The sequence below is a fragment of the Chaetodon auriga genome, chromosome 3 (genome assembly GCF_051107435.1).
Source record: "Chaetodon auriga isolate fChaAug3 chromosome 3, fChaAug3.hap1, whole genome shotgun sequence".
Classification (NCBI taxonomy): Eukaryota; Metazoa; Chordata; class Actinopteri; order Chaetodontiformes; family Chaetodontidae; genus Chaetodon; species Chaetodon auriga.
Genome location: NC_135076.1, coordinates 11,566,905 through 11,579,917, shown reverse-complemented (window position 1 = coordinate 11,579,917; position 13,013 = coordinate 11,566,905).

Sequence of the window (13,013 nt, the reverse complement as noted above, 5' to 3'; positions counted from 1 at the left end):
ATATGTTTGCAACTCATTTGCATCAACCAATTCATTAAAAAAAAAAAAAACATTAACCTTCTGGAGCTCCGCTGCTCCAATATTAAGGCTAAATTGCTCGAATGTCGCTCTGACAATAACTTTGAAACAAAAAAAATAAAAATTTTGATTTCATACAACAGTTTCAACACCTGTAAATGACAGATTTCTCAATGTCAGTGAGCATCATTCCACACAGTGAGCGCCTTATAGCAACAGCTAAAGAGCAAGAAAACTTCAGCTCCACTTTATAAAGATAAATGTATGAAGACAATAGATTCATGGAAATGAGGATGTACTGTGGAAATGCTCTTAGTACCACAGGACTCTAAGCCTGCAGCACTGTATGTCCACCTCCAACACACATTAGGTGAAATAAACACACACACTAAGTTTTGACTACCCACAGTGAAAGATTTTAATGTAACACACGGAAATGAATATTTTTTACATTTAAGATATTGAATGAAGAGTTTTTACCTATGCAGTCAAAGTTTAACACTCAGCCCTAAGGCCTGTAATATTCACTGAGGCATCATCCCCACACTTATTTTTCATAAAAGCGTAAATATGATGTCAGTGAAGTTTCTCATCAATTCACAATTTAGTTGGAAACACAGATGTTCCTTTTTTGTTTTGATTTTCCGGATGGAAACAAAACCGAAGTGCATCAAGTTGTTTGTGTTTTGAGTCTGGAGGCAGAGGCTCAGGGCTGGTGTGGACATCACTTTGTGGTGCGTTTTAAAATGTGTTTAGAGAAAAGGTGCGGGAGCTTGCAGGTGACGCATGTGGCATGTTGTTTGAAAAGCCTCCACATGATGGCAGTATTGTAAATTCTTTCACTTTTTACTGACTGATATACTTTTGCCAGCAGATGGCACCACAGTCTTAGAGTTTATGCACTGCATCGCTGCAATATGATGGTTTTTGTCTCATCTCCCCAGTTAATGGAAACAGCTCTGCGCGGAGGATTATGAGGCCATTATCGGCAAGAACAACAACTCTGATTCAGACACTGAAAACATGAAGCAAAAGCTTGTGAGACAAATCCCAATTATGAGTGAATATATCAATGAGTAAATAAAAGCGAGAGGAAGAACAAATGTGTTCGTACGTTTCCTTATGAATTCACCTTGGGAAAGACGTGCACTTCACAGTTTGACTGGATATTCTTTTGTCTGTCCACAGTAGAGACACGAAGACATATTGCGATGTGCTACTTTCTGGACAACTATAAATGTTCGTGGAGCATTGTTGTGTCATGTGTTCAAATAAAGCTGTAGACTGAAACTGAACAGACTTAAGATACAAACAGTCGGTGCAATAATGGACATGCAGGTTACAGTTTATTAAACTTGACTAAACTTCAAATTCAGAAGTGATCTCAAACTGATTCAGACAATCATTTTCACAGCACGTTGTGAGTCAAAGTGCGTCCTCAGCTGCTTTGCAGAAAAAGAAAAGATATGACCTCAGACTGGAATACTTTCAGCTCTTCTTGTCCCGGTTTCAACTAAATAGATAGAGTTTTTTGAACAGCCTGATTGGTTTACTCTCTTGTCAATTAATTAGTGGCTGTGTTTAAAGAGCTGCTTGTGTTAGCTCTCAGCAGATGACAAAAGCCAGATGCTCTTTTTCCTGAGAAATTCATTTTGAAACAATGATTCTGTGATTTCAGACACAAGAGGCCAAAAGCAAAAGCTCTTACTGTCTAAATGAAAACTGTCTCTGGATATTTTCTGTAGCTTCCAGTCGCTTTGAAAACTCCTTACCTCCATGTTTCCAGCTGACTCATGAAGACGAAAAAAAAAAAAAAAAACATAGCAAAGGACTCCGTGCCTAGCAACGGTTGCTAGGGTGGCGTGGGGGCGGGGCTAATTGGTCTTTGACGTCAGCTTCTGGAATGGCTTTGATGTATGCATAACCTCGGTACAAACACTGAACTGCTGCACAATTAACCTTAGTTCTGAAACTGATTTGATCGTGTTTATACATTCTACAAGTATTGATATCTGCTATTAGAGAGTGCGTGATAATTGCAGTATTGCAAACAGTGATTCATAAGCAGGTTTAATGGATAGAACAGCACCGTTACAGATGGAGGAGTTACCAAAGATCGAAGTGCAGGCTGTTAGCCTGCTGGTTCAGTCCTTTTGCAAAGGACTGACCATTAGTCAGTGGACGTTGTTGACAGCTGGTTTTCCTGATACTTCCACCAAGATGATGATGGCAGAATTGTTAGTGAGCTTGATTTCATTAGTGAGCAAAGCATTCCTTACAGCTCTTCAGAGCAAGAGCGTACAGGTGTCTGAGGAGCATGTTCTGTCCAGTCTGGGCGACACACTCTCCCAGAGCTTCGCAGAGTCTTTGGGGATTTCGGAAGAAGACTGGTCTAAAAGTTCAGACCACTTGTCAAGCTTAGTAAGTCAAGAGGTCTCAGAAAATGTCAACTCCGCCCTCTCCACTTCTTGGAGTTCTGTAGAGTCTATACAATATCATCGGCTCACTCCCCCCAACCGACTAAACGTTATGGTTAATCATGCCTGCGAAATGTTGAAGACATTCAAGGACAAGATTAAAATGCTCTGCTCACGTCAAAAACGTAGACAGAGGTGGGGACACACCGATGATGACTTTGAGTCAGCCCAGGATATAATTATGACCGAAGTGACTGATGTCGTGGAACCTCTTTTGAGTGACTTGTCAGACTCTCAGTATGAGTGGCTGCAATCTCAATCCTCTCAGGAGATTGAAGATGTTGCAAGTGACATTTGCCAAATGATTCATGAAACAGTCCAGACTACAGAGGAGACGGATACTGACGATCAAAGACCAGAAGTCAAGGAGAAGCTTGGGGAAAAGATCAAGTCTTTTTTTACAAAGAACATTGCTGTAGCGTTGATACATCGCATGGGGGCAAAGCTGAGGACCATGTTTTGCCGGAATGCTACAGCTGAAAGTAAGAAGTCAGTACAGTTACTCACAACTGCTGTTTCCTCTCTGCTTCAAAATGGGGAAAATGAAGAGGATGAAAATCAGGATTTGGTGATTCAGACTTTTGCCAACTTTCCCGGAGATGAAGTCCTGACATACACTCAAAAGTTTGGTGATCTCTTCTACAGATACATCACAGATGGGATGAGGCCTAGGTTCATCTCACAAGTGATGAGGAGAACACATACGAGGGGAGTGGTTGTTCCTCAGTCACATTCCAGGGTACACGATGAGGTACAGATGAAAGTGCGGATGTTCCTGACACTGATGAGCTGGTGGCTGAACTCTCAGGCTGACAGCTTCAGTCAAAGGGTGACGCTTGCTTTACTGGACACTCAGTTACAGGAACTTGCTGACCAGAAGGCAACAGCACAGACAGAGAGAAACAAAATGTCTGTGCAGGTTCTCATGGAGAAGCTGTTCACACGGATCCTGAGGAAAGCAAACCTTGACTTGAATGGTGAAAACCCAGGGGACATCATTAGGCATCTGTCCGAAAGCACATGGACCAACATACAGGGTGCAGATATCAACAAGAAAATGTTTAAAAAGCTTGACGACGCCATCTTCAAGGACTTATGTAAGAAGTGGGGCAACATAGATCTGTTAGTGACTTCAATCAAGATGAAAGACCCAGAAATTGAAAAATGTATTGCCTCCACTTTCAAGGATCACCTGATGGCACCACCAAAAAAACCCAGCATCTTCTCCAGGTGCTTCTGGTTTCTGTGCAAAGTCAGCTGTAAGTTTTGTTGTGTTTTGCCGGATGATTAGGTGAAATGTGGTGATCATTTTGTTGGAAAAAAATATCTTTGGTCCTCTTTTTTCCTTCAAAATGAATGTAATAGAGCTCGTCCTCCTTCACATGCAGGTTACCTTCTCCACCACTGGCCTCTGTCGAGGGACGGAGACCAGTGGAGCAGGGGGTTCCCTCGATGTGGAGCAGGACTTGAGCTCGTATGACCACCTCAGCAGTGTGACCTCATTGCTAGAAGGCGAGGGTTCGATTCCCAGTCCTGAGCCTTTCTGACTTTGTGTGTCATCTGCTCCGTTGGTATGGTTTTCTCCAGGTGCTCTGGTTTCTCCAACTGTCTTCAAAACCATGCAGCAATTGGTGTGCAATGGTGACCAAAAGCTAATTGGTGTTAATGATGTGAAAAATACCCTCTCCACCACTGGAAGTTCACCTCAATCCAGGGCAGGACTTGAGCACGTATGACCACCTCAGCAGTGTGACCTCATGGCGAGACGAATTCCTGATACTGAGCCTTTCTGACTTTGTGTGTCATCTGATCCTTTTTACTCCAGGCGCTCCGGTTTATCCAACTTTCTTCAAAACCATCCTGGAATTGGGAACTATCAGTGGTGGCTGAAAGTTAATTAGTTTGATGATAATAAATGAATAAATGAACAAATTAATAGATTAATAAATTAATCTTTATATTTATATATCATTTGTGCTTGTCTCTTATCTTTTGCTGCCAGAGCTGTAAATATTCAACTCAGGCTGAAGTTCTGCAGAGTCACTTTCACTCATGGATTTCACTTGAGTAGAAAATACAAAGAAACTCAGTTTTCAACAGTGTTTTTTCATCTAAGAATCGCTCACATCAGCATTAAAGTTTGTCATGACCAAAATTACTTTGTAAATAAGTTAGGGTTAGCAGTGTCAACATCAACCAATTCATTTTTTTTTTAAGTGAGTGCCTTATGGCAACAGCAAAAAGCAAGAAAAGTTCAGCTCATATAGCACTTTATAAAGATACATGTCTGAAGAGAACAAATTCATGGAAATTAGGATGTACTGTGGAAATGCTCTTGCCGTAAATTTCGAGGAAGACAATGTTTTTAACTGAATGCAGAGTCATCTTTCCTTTGGCGTCATGCCAGTACCAGATTATTAAAAATTTGAAGCACACACACAAATAAGTACAGTCGTGTTTCCATCATTTTTGGGGACATTACACAGACTTTCATTCATTTCCTGGAGACTTACTCCAAGTCTTAATCCTAAAATTTAATGATTTACATTACAGGGACCTGCGTTTTGTCTTGACTGTTTAAACAGATTTATGTCCCCACAATGTGAGGAACTTACAGCATTAAATAGGTTTTATGTTCAAATAGCTTTTATTGTTGAAATGATATGTCAATTAAAGTGGCAGCATAAAACAGGGAGAACAGTTCTTTGAGTGTATCCTTCAGTGTCTCAGTCACTCTGATCCAGATGGTTCACATTCTTGTGTTGGCTCCAGCTGACACAGGCAGGGACAGAAGAAAGTCACTGAAACATTCTGCAAAACAAGGCTTCAAAAACATTTTTCCAAAACTCAAGACATTAATAATATCGTCCAGTCTGAATGCACTTTAAAGAATGTCAGGTGATACTTGCCAAACAAAAAAAGCAACTCAGAAGTGATGTATTCTCCTTTTTTAAGAAGAAAAATCAATAGAAATGATGTGTGTGTCAAACTCTGCACATTCGTCATTCTGCACAGTGAAAGTCAAACATCAAGACGTAGTAACAGTAAACATGTTTTTGAGTGGAGAGCGATTTTAAATGTCCAGAAGTCTTCTATCACAGTCCAGCGTATGAAGCTGGCACAGGATGGGGGGATGGGGCAGGATGTTCGATTTATCAAACCGCTCCTCAAAGATGGAGGAGGTCCAGGTTCAGGAGAAAACTTTAGCTTGTTAATTCCGATTCTCCTTTCCATAACCATTTCCATGGTGGCCACCATGAATACCAGGCTGATTGCATGGTAATATTAATGATTACAGATGCTTGTTCGTGTGTCTGTGCACCCTCCAAGCCAAAGGCAGAATTTGAAGACATTTTTGCTCATAAAGGCTCTGATGTAGATGATGCAGTACTCCCCTGTAAAGTAAGGTATGTGTCACATGCTGATAAATGTCCTCTTTAACCCCTTGTTAACCTAGTTAATTGCTTTGTGTCTGTCTTAATTTCTGGCTCAAAGACAGTTGAATGGTGAAGATGAATATCTGGACAGTCAGGGACGAGAATGAAAAGGTTGCCTGGTTTATTGTGAGAGAGATGAACGAGAGCAAAGACAGCAGTGACCAAGCCTCAAAGTTCTGTGAAATCATTGCATTTACATTGTAGGAGCATAGCTTGGAAATTGGGGGCCTCTCACGAGATGTGACACTGAATACAAAGGCTCATAGGATCACAGGAAAGACCCATTAATCCAGAGTTATACCTTCCTATTCCCTCCCTCTCAGATGAGCTCTCAGTTATTAATACCTTTGTTACACCTTCACTATCTTGTTGTAACTCTGGTTCAAAGCATTATTAAGAACGGAGGGATTTAATGATTCAGTGTGCATTATACTGTATTTTCTCCATCTCAAACTGAAGACAAGGAGCCTCACTCCGGTATCCAGGCTCAGTGGCTCTCACACTATATCAGAAAGAGTGACACAGTCCTAATTCACTTCACATCCTGAATCCTGCTTTTGACGTATTTAAGGCAGATGTCCACCTCTGATTTTAATGCAGACTCCCCCACTTTTATTACTTATTCCCCTGAGACACACTTGTACATTTAATTAGTGTTTGTACTGTAGCTGAGACCCTTTTGCCTTTCTGAGCCACTTCATCACTGTTTGATTATAACTGTATTTCCATTCTTAGTCAGCTTCTCTCTGCCATCCAAAGTAAGCGTAAAAAGCAACTCTTGAGCTCTCTGGAGGCCTTCTCTGACTGCAGATTGCACCACTGAATGTCTCTTTGTACTGTCTCTGTGTGCAGTAGGCTTATACTGTAGTGTAACTGTGCAGGAAATCAGGAAATCTTTGCAGAGCAAATTCACCAACAATTATGACTGATGGTGTTCTTGCAGGATTTGTACAATTTGTTTCATCTTTTTCTAAAAAATGTCATACATCTATCCCATAATGGGTATGAATTGGGATGTTTGAATACCTTGTTAGCCATGTGTCTTTCTTACTTTGCACTTCTGGATGAAACAATCAGCAGATCGAGATTTGTTTTTTTTAAAATGCCCTCTGAGCTAAAAGGAAAATGTCAGGGGAAGTTATGCTCACTGAATATTCTAAGACCATGTATTATTTCCACTGACAGAAGCATTTGTTTTGGGAGCCTCAACAGCTGATCCAGAGGTGTTAGGACACATCCAGGCCAGCGTGTCAGCTAAATCTGTGCAGGATGATCTTCAGCTGACTTAATCCAGTGTATAAAAGTCTGTCCATTTCCAGCACCTTGTACAGAGGCTGCTACAGAGTCAATGAATTGCTCATTCTCACATCTCTGATGCAGCGTTGTTGCAATCCTCTTTTCAAGCTGTGCAATTCTGTCAGTCAGTCGCTCACACTGTGCAGCTCACAGATGTTGCCATGTCATCTCTGTCCTGATCGCAGGTTTGCAGTCACAGACACAGCAACAAAGCCTGTGCTGTGTGAAGGTCACACTGGCACTGAACTGAGGAATGATACAAGTGATAAAAAAAATATGGTGCGAGCCTTCTGTGTCTTTCACTAATTTAAGCCCCTATGATTTATTAAGTATCCAGGAGCCACTTTCCAAAACTTTTGTTAGAAAAAAACAAGGAAATCAACAAAAGAATGTAAACAAAGCAGAGAGTAAGCAGGAGAAGCGTCTGCTCTGTAGGAGAGCAGGAAGTGAAACTATATCATATAAAAAGATATTCACTGAGGAGTTGGTGAAGACCAAAACAGCAGTAAAATGAGGCTGAAGATGACTTATGTTTGTCAGGTGGACAGAAACATGACTCAAATAAATGCTAATGTTGCATTTATGAAGATGATATGTTAACAGTGTGTTTACAGCTTGTCATGCTGCCCCCCAAATTGCCAAAAATATCAATAAATGCAGGATTAATCAATCATTGGTCTTAACAATGAATCAGTGAAACAATGAAGAATGAAGCCACAAAGAATCACCAGCTGTGTAAATCTAGTAAAATGGATTGTTATTATAGAAACTGAAACTGATTTAAATGTATTCACATTAGTATTATTTCATGTTATAGAAACTGTAGTTAATTTAAAGGTATAATAACATGATTTTGTGATTTCAGTAAAGCATATTTCTAATTGTTGTTAAAAAGAACATAATAGAGATTGAAGTTGATTTGGAAGTATTGAAAGTAACACGAGTTCATGATTATAGTTAGATATGTTGAATGTTGCAGGAAGATATTTCCTTTGTCTTCCATTGATAATGTGCTAATAGTCCTTGATGTATTTTGTTAAGAAAGAAAATGTAATTCAGTTTGTTGTAATTCAGTTGTAGAGAGCAGTGGCAGCCCCTCCAAACCCAGCAACAGCATGAGGGAGGACTGGGTGACAAGGACTGAAAGGTAGTCCTGCATAAACTTTGAGTCATCCAGAAAAAGGCAGAGGGGTGCCTGCAATTCCATTGAGGTGCCAGTGGAGGCTGTGGTGACCAGGGGGACCAAAAGAAAGTCCAGCATCAGAGAGACCTCCAAGAAGAGGCAGAGAGGTCGCCACAGCAACGCAACATCAGCGAATCCACTGAGGTGCCAGCGGAGGCTCAGAGGAAGGAGGAGGCCAGTGCTGAGCAGCTGCCAGCAGCAGAGACTTCCAGGCAACAAGGAGGGAGAGCTGCTGTGAGGTCTCACCGAGCTCCAGCAGCCCTTCAACCTCCAAACAGCACAAAGGGAGCACGTCCTGCTCAGCCGAAGACCGCAGAGGTTAGCTGACAGCGTGAATATGAAATCAGTGTGAGCTGTTGTTTGTATCTGAGCACATATGCCACACCTGTCCATTATTTATCCAAGTTAAAGGCACGTAACCACCTGGAAAACCACATGTTTTTTACGCTAATCGATAAACAAGATATAACAGTGAGCTGAAGTGAGCTTTAGAGACGCTTCTAGTGATTGATTGATTGTTTGTCCCCATTTCCAGTCTTCAACTAAACTAACCTGCTACTGGTGGAAGCTTCATATTTACAGACACAAGAGAGGTATGAATCCTTGCCTCTAATTCTCAGTAAGAAAGGAGTTAATCCTACTTCCTAAAATTTCAAAACACTTTGTTTGTGATTTGAAGCAAACTGTTATTAAAAAACAAGCAAAAGTTTTGGATTCCGTCAGCTGTAATCCACATCAACAGTGGACGAAGATTTTCCTTAGCCCAGGTGATCAACCAGTAGGGTTGGGTGGTAATTCGGTAATAAGATATCCCACGGTATCTAAAAAAATGAACCTGAGCAGTTTTACAGATGTTTTAACACAGGTATGTCCAGGCGCTCATTTGGGCGCATCTGGGCAGAGTACCATTATCTCATCCAGGCATACGGAGAAACTCCTCTGTTGAAAACAGTTTTCCAGCCTTTTTTCTGCTTGCTGTTGTTCTTAGCTCTCATAAAAGGACGAAATCCAAGTGCCGTTGGTCTGGTGGCTGCAGCCCACAGAGGACAGGCGGATGAGAGCGACCGGCGGCCAGCAATGGCCGGGCGAAGGCAACAGTGTCGCTTTTGCAGTAAAAGGATCCGCAATACCTGCACACCTCCATTGCTCTGCAGCACCTGCTGCCCCTGAGACTCGGACTGAATGTGGTTTTTCTGTTGATCACTGTTGTGTTGAACACTTTGAGTTTGTTGTATAAGACAGAACACAAACCTATCTTTATGTATTGAAGAACTTAAACACAGTCAGTCTAACAAACTTAAACATGAAATTATACACACACAGACACACACACTCATTTATCCCAAAAAGAGGAAGCTTACGAAGAAAAAAGATCTAGCATCTCTTTCAAGGGCAGCCTAGCCTATAAGAAACTACTTATTAAGATACTACTGATATATTTATTAATACTAGTACTAATTATCAACAAATGGCTGCCATGTATTCTTTTCTCCAGTGTTCAGCCCTGCACAGGTGCAGGTTTCATCTGCTGACATGCTGTCACACCAAACTCAAATTGAAAAATCTGTCAGTTTAAAGTAGCGTTGGGGTAAAAACAAAACAAAAAAAAAAACAAAAAAACCCCCAAACAAGATCAGAAAACTTGACACTGGAAAGCTAAAGCAACATGACACAAAAACAGTGTGGCAGAGATTGAGTGCGGATGGACCAGTATATAAACTAGGGAGCTAATGAGGGAATGGGAAACAGGTGAGTGGGGAGGGTGAGCAGGTGAGTTGATTCTATTGGTGGAATAGCTGGCAGGCGGTAGAGGAAGGGTCTGAAATGACAGCAGAGTTAGAACATGGATGAGCACCACCACCAGAATGTGAACCATCTGGATCAGTGTGACTGAAACACTGAGGGAAATACTCAAAGAAGTGTTCTTCCTGTTTCATGCTGCTACTTTAAATGACGTTTCATCTCAACAGTAAAAGTTCATTTGGACGTAAAAATTAAAATTAAATTCATCATCAAAAAATAAACATGCAGTTGCATGCTGAGCTGTTTACAGAGCATGTAAACACCAAGAGGAGAAATGCTGCTGCTCTGCAAAGTCTGCCCTGCAAGTCACAATACTATCTCAGAAGATCAGATACACACACAATGAGTACATTTTTGTCTCTGAATGCTTTTGCATACAAATCCAAACTCTTCCACCAGAGGGTGAACTTGCATTATGATAAACCCGACTGATGGTGGAACCAAAGGGAGACGAGTTTACTGCTGTGAGATCCCTATCGTATGAATTGTCTCTATGGGCTCACAAAGGCTCAGCACATTGAAGACCTCTGAAGATATAATTCAAAGATAGATCAGCCCTCTGACAGCAGAAGCACAATAATAGCTGCAGACAGGAATAAATCAATTCCTAAAAAGTCCAGGAGGATTATATTGAGAGAAACTTAGCTCCAACGAGTCAAACATCATGACATCAGATGCATTCAAAGAAGTCCTGGGAAGTACTGACAGTGTTCAAGGATTCAAAGAATGTATTGTCATATGCGTCAAAATGCTACCAGTGTGTAGCATCCTCAGTCAAACTATCACACACAGTGCTACAAATGTAAATAATGAAAATATGAATATGCAAATATTTTAACATCAAAAGTTCTCAGCAGAACACAACATGTGTCCTGTCTCAATGAAAAATCCATTTTAAGTGTACGTGTGTGTGTGTGTGTGTGTGTGTGTGTGTGTGTGTGTGTGTGTGCGCGCGTGCGTGCGTGTGCGTGCGTGTGTGCGTGTGCACTGGAGGTTTCATTTTTCCACATCACACTTGTGTAAGTTACATCATGGTCCTGACTTCTGAGAAGAGCACACAGCTGGCAGCAGTGCACCATCAGCTCACAGAGCACACAGGTCACTGGGAGGAGAATTTCAGGTACCAAACATGCATGTTTTTCATGGGGTTAGAAACTGGATCACCCAGAGCACACCCACACAAATATGAAGAGAACATGCAAGCCCACACAGATGTTCAGTCAGGTGTGAACAGTGCTGATCCACCTATGCTGCCCCTGAAACACAGAAAGAGAGAGTTACCGCCAGAGCGTGTTCCATAATGTGTATCGAGTGCTGCAGATTTGCTGCCTCGTAGGCAGACTTTCCTATTTGTACCATGTGGGTGTACAGAAATCTGAAAATTTTCTCCTCTCCACAACCGTTTCCATGGTGGCCACCGTGGATACCAGGCGGATTGCATGGTAACATTAACATTAACAGATGCTTGTTTGTGTGTCTGTGCGCCCTCCAGGCCAAAGGCAGAATGTGAACAGATTTTTGCTCATAAATGCTCCGATGTAGATGACAGATTTTACATCCCAGCAGCCAAGAGAGAAAACAGAGGTATAATGGGGAAGACGTTGACCCCTAATAATCCCTGTAGCCTTTACAGTACTCCCCTGTAAAGTAGGTTTAGGATATGTGTCCCACATGCTGATAAATGTCCTGTTTAACCCCGTGTTAACCTGCTTAAATGCTTTGTGTCTGTCTTAATTTTTTGGGTCAAAGACAGTTTAATGGTGAAGCTTAATATCCAACCCGGTTTCCAAAAAGGTTGGGACATGGTGTAAAATGTAAATAGAAACAGAATGTGATGATTTGCAAAGCACCGAAACCCCAAACTTAAGTGAAAATAGCACGGAGATAACATATCAAATGTTCAGAGTGAGAAAGTTATATGATGATGTGCTCATTTAGAATTTGATGCCAGCAACACGTTTCTAAAAAGCTGGGACAGTGTCAACAACAAAAGTTGTGAGATGCTGAAAGAAAACACCTGGTGGATCATCTCACAATGAATTAGATTAACTGGCTAAAGGTTAGTAACACGACTGAGTATAAAAAGAGCATCCCAGAGAGGCTGAGTCCCTCTGAAGTAAAGGTGGGGAGGGGTTCACCACTCTGTGACAGACTGCGTTGGCAAATAGTGCAACATTTTAAGAATAAACCTCTGGCTCTTATTCTGAACCACTTCATCATGTTTGATTACGACTGTATTTCCATTCTTAGTCAGCTTCTCTCTGCCAACCTGAGAGAGTGTGAAAAGCAGCTCTTGAGCTCTCTGGAGGCCTTCTCTGACTGCAGATTGCACCACTGAATGTCTCTTTGTACTGTCTCTGTGTGCAATCGGTCCATACTGTAGGGTAAATGTGCAGGAAATCTTAGCAGAGCAATTTCACCAACAATTATAAGTAATGGTGTTCTTGTGGGATTTGTACAATTTGTTTAATCTCTTTTTCCAAAAAAAAGTCATATATCTATTCCATCATGGATGTTTGAAGACCTTGTTAGACATGTGTCTTTGTTACTTAACACTTGTGGATGAAACAATCAGCAGATCGAGATTTGTAAGCTTTTTATTTCCATTGAAAGAGGCATTTAATGGCCCCAAACCGTTGTCAATACAATATGTCAGCCCACCAGTGACATAACAAAGAGCTTTAACCTGATGTATTATGGCAGCCACAGCGCTCCTGGTTCCACATGAAGAGGTCCAGGCCTGCTGAGGAAAGATTTGCCTGCACTGAGTCTGTGTAGGATGGGAGATTGTCATGAACA